Here is a 9797-nt window from a genome sequence, read left to right on the forward strand (position 1 = left end):
CTTCTTATGAGGATACCTGTTATTGTGACTTTTCTGTGTGAAATCTAACTTATTCTATGATATATAACATAAAGAATGCCATTTATTGTTTCTCTTGGAAAAATATATGTTTAACCTTCCAGTCGAAAGCTTCCTAAAACGAGATTTTATTTTTTTTTGTATACATCACCTGTGACAACAGCATTGTGTAACAGATAGGTTAGATGCAAAATTTGGATTATCATCTAGGTTTCAGTCCTGCCACCTGTCCCAAAATTGTTGGCTAAGTGTATTGGACAATTTCATGTTAAGAACAGACAACAGTCACAGATTCAAGAGAGATCTAAATATTCATGAAATTCAAGACTGTAATAAGGCATAATAAACAAGGATGATTTAATAATATTTTTAAAATTTAAATTAATATCATCTTGAGCCACAATGATTAATGTATCAACATTTAAGAGCATTGGGAAATCTCATTGGGAAAATCAAAATCTGAAAGCAAGTGGAATTGGAACAAAAAAGTTCCTTTCTTTATTGGATTTTACATGATCTATCATTAATTATTTTTCAAGAAAAAGCTATTCTAAGGATCCTGTCTCTGTAAAACAAAGAGCTGTTTTAAAAAACAGTGCAATTTTGAGGGTCAAGGAAATGTAATCCTGAATGATTACAGACATTTTTCAAGAGTAAGTTTGTTATCTAGAATACCAAAACAGATAAATAAATGAAAAGGTTTGATGATTTGAACAGAAGCTGCATACATTCCCATAGTGGTTATGAATTTGCTGTTGTCTCGTCACAGGGTATGTCAACTGCTCCCTAAGACACAGGTTGCCAGGAATGACAGGGGGTCCCCAAAGGGACAAGGCAGAGACCTGATCAGACAGGGATTCTTCCACTGCCTTCAGGGAGGCAGAAGGGCAGGCTACATTTGGAGGAACAGCCAGCTTCAACTGAGAGCCCAGATTGCAATTCCTTGTCAGCAAGGCAGCTCTGAGGTCAGGACAGGAACTCACGAGCTAGCTAGGGTCAGGGACAGGCATGGTGACAGTGAACAGGGTCAGACACAGCCTCATCACTGGGTCACTGCAAGTCTGCAGTGGCAAGGCAGGTGGGGATCAAGCCAAGAATTCAGCCAGTGATTTGCATCCCAGCTGCAAGGTGGTAGGAATGGAGCTCCAGTGGGACCCAGCACTGGAGCCTAGGGCTGAAGTGTTTTCTGTGAGACAGGTGTCCACCTGAGCCCAGGCTTTACTGCCACAGCACTACCAGGGAACGCTGGCTGTGGGGAGGGGGCAGCTCTCACATGCACCAGCCCTGGGCCCCACCGCCAAATCCCCAGGAGCAGGGACACATTCAGGGCCCTGGAACCAGCTTCTTTCAGCAAGGTTTGCCCTCATGCCTTACACAGCTCTGTAGGCACTTGGTTATGAAATGCTGTGGTCACAATGTCAGCTGGATCCCAGGCCAGGTCAAGGCTCCCAATAGCTTTATTTCAGGGATTCCTGGGGCTCTGTGGGTTGGCATGATCATAGATCAGTCCCCAAACACCATGGTGTGCCCAGGCAAGAGTTGCCAGGGGACATTGTCAGGTCATAGGGTGGGCAGAGACATCAAACCACCAACACTGAAGGGTTTTCAAGGCCAAGTGGAGCATTCCATCTGTCCCTGAGAGGCCTTCCAGGGTAGTCCTAAGGCAGGCAGGAAAAGCAGGATGCTTACAGCAACTGCTTCTACTGACAGTTCAGTGATCCAAGTAAACATGAGGTCACAAACCAGGTCCGAGGTCACAAACCAGGTCCAAGGTCACAAACCAGTTCCAAGGTCAATCCAGGAAATCCAGGCAATCCAAGAATGGGGCTGGAGACTGGCACTGCAGTGATTAGCTTGACAGCAACTGGTGGCCTTGGGCTGAGCAGGAAAGGGGCTCCTGGGACCATTGAGAGGAGTAGGTGGAGTCTCCAGGGAAGAAGGCTGCTCAGGGCTGTGGAGCCCTGTCAGTGCACTCCAGCCCTGACAGTGGTATTAAACCTTTGCTCCAGTGAATAAGTCTGCTTGTTCACAGATGTGTCAGACACCCTGCTCTCATGGGCCAAGCACACAGTTGGCAACAGCACCTGAAATACCAGGCTATTTAAGTGGAAATGCCTGATCCAGTGAACGACCCCTTATCTCAACACAGGGAGAGAGTCTAGGGAACTGTGTATGATCTAATTCAGAAGAAAGAATGGAAGATGCAGGTATTCAACTGCAAAAATTACAGAAATGGGAGAGAATTGGTGAAACTCACAGAACAAAGGACTTGTCCCAACAGAAAAAAGATGAGAAGTAGGCATCAGCAGCAGGCAGAAACTCAATTTCTGAAAAATACCTGAAAAACAGCTAAAATAATTTTCTACGGAGTGGAGAGGGGGGAAGAAGAGATTTTTATTTCATTTGTGGTCAATTTCTGAGTTACAAGGGAGAGTTCGTGTGTTTGTGACCTCAGCCTACTGAATGCTCAAGGCAAATACTGAAACACACCATTAATGTGAAGCTTTTTGTTTTGACAGTACCAGTATGCATCATTAAAAAAGAAACGCTTTCAGGAACTGACACAATAACTGCTTTTTGTTGGAATTTTTGGTGGACATTTGTTTGGGTTTTTTTAAAAATCTTTTCAACCACGTTCTCCTAAATAGTCTAACTGAAAAGCTAAAATCCCAAGAAAAATAGTTGGAAAAATCATGTATTTAAGATTCTGGAGAGTCTAGGTACATGTTGCTAGTCCTCATGGAAGAGAGAAAAATAGTTCAGTTTAGAATGAGAGACAGATATTCTTTGCCCAGAATATTTGCCCAACAAACCACAAAAATAACTGTGGAACAGTCTGTTAATGATAAGGATTGCGTGAATCAGTCCACTGGTATTCAGTAGAATGACCTAGAAAAAGTCTACACTGTTATCCTTTTAATACAGAAAGGTATCCTTCCTATTTAAGTCTGTTTTGTTAATAGATCTTGGTTTCTATGCCATCCTACTCAACTAATAAAAAATCAAAATATATGTCAAAAAAACTGAACATATTTTCCCTAGGCCAAAATTTTCCAAAATAAAAACTGCAGCTTTTTTTTCCTCTCTTTCCATTAAAAAAAAAATTTACATTGCATCCTTTCTACAGTTTGATTATAACTGATAAATAAAGAGAAATATTCAGACTGAAAGGCTTATTATATCATCAATATACAAAGTCTCCTTTCAACTATTCAAGTCACTTGGTCAAGACAGATGTGTGCTCTTAATTTGGTGTTTTCCAGTAATTATGAATGATTTGCTACTATTGATGTTTACTATCCTGAAATAGAAGTTATTACTAATGATGACAACCATTAACGTGACTGCTAATCATCTTTCAGAATATCATTTCAGTTAATCATAATTTCAGAAATGTCTCTGAACTTTCAGAAAAACAACATTTAAAATTGTCACCACAACTTGATTGTCTTTATATCTGACTGCTCTCGTTCAGAGAATCATAGAATCACAGGATCATTAAGGTTGGAAAACATCTCCAATATCATGGAGTCCAACCTTTGACCAAACACCACCATAGCAACTAAACCATAGCATCTGGTCACTTCAAGAGATGGTGAGTCCACCACCTCCCTGGGCATCACTTACAATCCAGGCATAATTCTGGGTACCCTCTCTTCCCTTTCTTATTTATACTGGAAACAGCACAATCAATTGGCGCAGTATTGGAGATTTTCCTGAGGCATATTCTAACAGTTACCTTTGGCCAAATTGACAAACTAAAGTGGCTTCAGCAGGAAAAAAATGTTTTAAATCAGAATTTTTTTAATCTTACTTCTGAATATGAAATTCTTACTGATCAATGCAGTTTTCCCTACAGATTATGAGCCTTGCATAGACTTCTAAAAATCATGCAAATGGCTATTAAAAAAAACCCTATATATTTAGTCTTAGTACTTCTCTTCCTTAATTTTTAGTTGTATGCTCAGTGGTCAAAATAAAAACAAAAATCTCTTCTGCCTCCAAAATTAACCTGATTTATAGACAGTCTAATATCTTCTTTTTGCTGAATTTCTGATAAAATAGACCCTAAAAGATAGGTTAATAGTTGAACCAAATTTATACCTATGAAAAACGCAGTATTGAATACTTTGTAATGTATTTTGAAAAATAGCTCAGTTGAAAATCTAGCCAAGTGTTTTCAAGATATCAATACTTGCAAAAAAGGTATGATGTTTCTTTGTGTCACAAATGATTTGCTTTACCAATTTGAAAACAACTCATAAATACATATTTATCTGGCATTAATAAGATGCAGGTATAATGAGGAAGGGAAAGTAACAGGACAAATGTAGTTTTGTCATGCTCTGCTGTTTCTATGGCATAAGACATTCTGGATAGATTTCTTACAGAGACTAAACTTCTGATTCTACAATAGTTCCATGAAAACTGAACTGCATACAACAATATGTCCTACATCTTTAGATATTTTAATAATTTATGAAGAAATAGTTTTATAAATTGAAGATAAATTTCAGATTGGACAATGACAGAGGAAATATTTATTTAAAAAAAATTTTAATTGTATGGTTTTTGGTGGAGCAGAATAAAAATGAAATTAGGTTGACTTTAATTTTAGTACACGTGAAATATCAGTGTGGTTCCAGATCATTTCACAGGACACAATCACATCAGTCTTTTGACCTCTTTTGCTAACAGTAGCAGAAAAGATATTAAAACCTGAGATTGAAATAAAAACTGAACAATTTCCTTGAGTTATGAACTCCCAGTAAAGGTTCACCATTTATTTTCAGGATGCTTCATAAGGAAACTGATGTCAGATCATATTCTAAGAATGAAAATAATCTTCAGAACAAGCTTTAGTCTTCTCTTTTATTCTCCATTGATGAAGTAATTTTAACCACTGGGATTTATATGTATTTTACATAGTAAAAAACAAAGTAATGGTAAGTAGCAAATCCCGATGCCTCTCCCCGATAACAATAATTTCTAAAGCACAAAATTGGCAACAGGAACAGATTCCTTTCACACATAAGATGTCTTCCCCATTTTCTGGCACTCTTACCTTTCTCTACGTTCCAAACATTTCCCTGCAGATCTCCAATGTCTTCCACGCTTGCTTCTTATATGACAGTATTTATTGGCATTTTTGTTACTCCAATGATATTCTTCAACGATAATTCTTGTTTGCATCACCTTATTTTATGATTCTTGTCAAATCAAAGCTTAAAGGCTTTTGTTGTTGTGCTGACTTTGCATTTGTATCTGTTATACTACACTGAATGAATAGACAAAAAAAAAAATAAAAGGAAAATTTGACTGGAAGCTTAGGGACTGAGTTGCCAGACCCAACAGTTCAACAGCAGAGCCAGGGTTAAGTGTATTTTACAGCTAATGAACATTCTCTCTTATTCTCTAGCGTTTTCAGTACTACTCTTCTCGTACTCAGTACTACTATTTATTTTTAAATTATTTACTTTTTTATTTTACTTTTCAGTTTAATTTCCTATGAGTTTTTGGAACCAATGGATTAAAAAACTCAAGGAGTCCTATGAAAACCTGTTGGTACTGTACCCAGTGTATAATAAAAAAGAATTTAAAAAAAGTTGAAATTACAGAAACCTAAAAAGTATCAATTGCTATATAAATTCATTCCTTTTGTGATTTGTATTTCTTAAATTAAATTACTCAAAGAGTAAACTCTCAAGAAAAAACACATTGTTCCAGCTCAAATATTGAATGAAAGCTGAAGACTAAATATATTTGTACTGGATAAAGAAAGATTGAAAGTAATTAATTTAGTCAGTGGCTAGTCTATAAAAGCATAGAGCAAAATTAATTTGTGATTTGTTATCCCAGTATAACTGAGAGGAAAATTTTAAGTGAAAATCTCATTAAAGAGCTTTCTTTATGCTTGAAATTTTAAAATATCTTTCTGTCATGTTCCTTACTATATTGTCAAGTTCCTTACTATATGCTTTTCCTTGTTTTCTGACGGAGATTGCAAGGGAGTTAATGTTCAAAAATGAAATTCCGTAAAACAGGGCTTACTGAAGTAAAGCACAGTTTTTCTTCCTATGTAATGCTAGATACTGTATCTTCTCTTGAGCTTGACATATTCATGAGTTTTATTTACTTCTTTTAGAACAAAAATCACAAATTGGCTGTAGTCATACACCACATATATCCAGCTGCTAAATGCTGCTATAGGCCCTCACACTGATTACCATTTTGCTGAAGCTTGAAAGTGTTATTCATAAGAATCACAGAATCATTTAGATTGGAAAAGACCTCCAAGATCATCGAGTCCAACCTTTAAATAATCACCACTTTGTCAATGAGACTATAGAACTAAGTGCCATGTTCAGTCTTTTACTGTAAAAAAACACCTCTGGGGATGGTGACTCCACCACGTCCCTGAGCAGTCCATTTCAGTGCTTAACAGTCCTTTCCATGAAGAAATTCTTCTTGATGTCCAATCTAAACATCCCTTAGTTGCCTCGAAGAAGAAGCCACCCCCCATCTTGCTACACCCTCCTTTCATATAGCTGTAGAGAGCGATAAGGTCTCCCCTGAGCCTCCTTTTATCCAGGCTAAACAACCCCAGCTCCCTCAGCTGCTACTCATATTACTTATTCTCTAGACCCTTCAGAAAGTGGGCTCTTATTAAAAATTTGAAATTAATTTATGAATATATATATAGGTAGACAATGTAACTTCATAGTTCTGCAAGCTACTACCTTTCACATACACTTGATTGAATGTTTCTACTTCCAGACTTCTAAAAGTAAAACTAAAATGTTAGCCTGCTGCTATGTTTTCTCTCTGTCAATGGAAATAAAACATATCTGAATATAGAAGATAGAAGAGTTCAAAAAGCAAGGAGAAGTGCTTTAAAAGGTCAAAATGCCAATGAAAGACAGATTTTGAGAAGAATAAATAAAAGGACAAAAATATGCCTGTAGTCTGCTTGATGGTATCTTTCCATTTTGCAAAACATATCTGCTCAGTTATCTTCTTCTTTTGAGATGATCCAGTTTGTTTGGTATTTATTTTTCTGGAGAGTCTGGGAACACTAATATTCTTAAATCTCCTTATTATGAATCCGCACTGATTTGCTTCTCAGGCCTCTGTTTCAATGAATATAACTTGAAATCATCACTTGCATTGTACAGATAAAGGGTTATTTTTTCAAATATGCAGGCTAGAATTCAATGATCAGTCAGTTCAGTGATAAATTATAACAGTATTAATAATTTTAAAAGCACCTCTTACATATCTGTGTGTATCTTAATAATAACATACCTAGTTGTGTTATTGAAGCACTACTGTGAGCCCTATTGGATATCAGCTAAAAATAACAGCAAATTTAATGGGTATTTGCTTTGAAATACTAATGTGTTATGGTGTAGTTTCATGTGATAGCTCTGTATCTAACACAGCTGTTATTTGAGTATCAGTATTTTCTTTACATCGTTCTGGAGGTGTAATAGCAAGATCTTATAGCATATTCAAGCACGTGTACATACCTGAAATGCTTTGAAAACATTTAATATTAAAAAATATTTGAGGTGCTAAAATAAAAGCTAAATGTATATCTCTCACTTCACTGTAGAAATTTTCATACATCTTGACTAAGGCTACTTTCATCCTCCTCCAGGTTAAAATTTCTAGGTGTTAATCGCCTTACATACCTTAATATGCATACCTAATAACAACTTTACCTTAAATGGATGAATTTTTTGGAGATTAGTGTCTCCAATAGCTCAATAACTTCTGAGTGTAAGCCTCTGTTTCTGCAAAAAAAGGATTAAACCTATTCACCACTATGATAAATAGCTCATAAATAGTAGTAGCTTGAAAAGAAAACCCGCTGATTACACATTTTCCCACTCTTTTGTGGATGACTGCTCATTCTGTTTCAGGGCAAGACGTGATTATTCTGACCAAAAATTTGCAGGTTTTGGATCTATGCTGACAAGTTTTTCCAAGCTTCATTAAAGTGTAGCCAAAAGCTTATTAAAACACATAAATAAAGACAGTTAACTTAAGTGTGGTTTCAGGCAAGGTTCAGACTGGATTTCAATTGTGATGCCGTGAAAGCAGCCCAAATGGGAGTTACCTATACTTCATATCGGAAATGTAAATGTGCTTCACAGTGTTCTATGAAATAGCTATATTATTTATCATATTTAATGCATCTTAAGGTCACAGAAAAATATAGCAGCAATAAAAAGTCATAAAATGATGAGATATAGTGCACTCTATACTGTGCAGTATATTGTTCAGAATGATTCCAAGAGGCGAGCAATAAATCATGAGGAGGAATAGGCTAAACAATCCAGAAAAATTAAGTTAGTGGTGCCCATCAGCTCAAGTACTTCATTCTTAGAAACAAATGTTAAATCTTTCCAGAAGTCAATCTAAACCAAACTTTTCAGAATAAATACTAAGTGAAATTACCAATTTTTATTCCCTATACTCTGAGGCATTACCTTGAATTGGCACTATGATACAAGTGGTATGCCATACTCTGAGAAGACAAACTTGAGGTTTTTTGATGTGTTTCCTATTCAGATGGATGTCCTTTTGCATTTAATATTCAGAAAGTGGTTACTGAAAGTACAGATGTCACAATGCACTAGGCTGCACTAGGCTGCATTCATGTTTGTTCAGTAGCCTTTAAATTGCATCACTTCTGAAAGAAATATGTTTACCTATATCATAAATTTTAAAACATACAACTTTTTTATAGGGAAGAAAAAAAAAGAAAATTAAAGAACCAGGGCCTAATAAGTAAAAATGCAAATCTATCTTGCCTTTTGCAATGAATTCAGAAGGAAAAAAAAATCCCCAAATTTTGGCAATTATCTCTAGCATGTTTAATTTTTTCTATCCACCCTCATTTGTTTAACAAACAGCAGATACACTGTTCCTTGCCACTGGGTTGCTCTGTGCAGTGACTGAGATGAGGTCAGGTTGCAGTTAGACTGGAGACTCCCTAGGGATCAGGAGTGGGGGGGGGTTCCCCAAGGCAGCAACACAGAGCCTTAACTTCCAGGGCCCATCCTACTGTCATACTACAGAGAACAAGACTCTCCTAGCATAAGCATTCCAACGTGGAATATATATGCCTATAATAAGAATTCAGTGTAGCAGACTTTTTGTTAATATTTTAGAGTAATAACAATGAATTTATTAACCTATTAAATTGTGCTTGATATTATTTGCTGTTTATGGCATAATAGTTTGTTGTTATGACTATGAGTATTACTTTTATTAACTGTAGTTAGAGGAATTATTTTTAAAATTAATATTTAACAAACTATAAGCATAAAGAAATGTTAATAGTTTACAGTTAATAGCTTATTTAGTTAATAGTTTATACAGTTAATAGTTAATAGTTAATAGTTTATAATTAGCAACATGTACAGTGGGACCAAGTGTACCCTCAGCAAATTTTCTGACATCAAGCTATGTGGTGCAGTCGAGACACTGCAGAGAAAGAATGTCATCCAGAGAGACACTGACAGGCTTGAGAGGTGGGCCTGTGCAAACATCATGAAGTTCAACAAGGTCAAATGAAAGGTCCTGCACCTGGATTGGGGCAATCCCCAGCACAAATAAAGGCTGGGCCAAGAACAGATTGAGAGCAGTCCTGAGGAGAAGGACCTGGGGATGCTGGTGAATGAAAGGCTTGACATGACCCAGTAATGTGCAGTTGCAGTCCAGAAAGGCTGCATCAAGTGTGGCCTGTGGGTTAAAGGAGATGATACTCC

This window comes from Pseudopipra pipra, chromosome 6, assembly GCF_036250125.1.
Source record: "Pseudopipra pipra isolate bDixPip1 chromosome 6, bDixPip1.hap1, whole genome shotgun sequence".
In the NCBI taxonomy this organism is placed as follows: Eukaryota; Metazoa; Chordata; class Aves; order Passeriformes; family Pipridae; genus Pseudopipra; species Pseudopipra pipra.